The sequence below is a fragment of the Phaethon lepturus genome, unplaced genomic scaffold (genome assembly GCF_000687285.1).
Source record: "Phaethon lepturus isolate BGI_N335 unplaced genomic scaffold, ASM68728v1 scaffold45715, whole genome shotgun sequence".
NCBI classification, from domain to species: domain Eukaryota; kingdom Metazoa; phylum Chordata; class Aves; order Phaethontiformes; family Phaethontidae; genus Phaethon; species Phaethon lepturus.
The window spans coordinates 378-663 of NW_010540649.1; positions in this window are offsets into that span (position 1 = coordinate 378).

The following is a 286-nucleotide window of genomic DNA, read 5'->3' on the forward strand; positions in this document are numbered from 1 at the left end:
CCGGCAACCGGTCCCTCCTGCCCACCACGGCATGAGCCAGAGCTTGCTCAGGAGCGGCCGAATCCTGCTGGGTGCTGAGCACTTCTCTGTAAGCCCTTGGGGGGAGTCTGGGCTCTTTAAAGTCAACGTTTCCTACGGATGTTGCCTATTGAAGAGAGATTGCCTCGAAGCCCAAGGGCTGGCTGTATCATGGGTGGACACAGCTTGGCCAGAGCTTTGAGGCGCGATGGTTTGAGCGGTGTGGGCGGTGGGCTTGTGGCAGGAGGGGGCTGGACTCGGTGTCCAT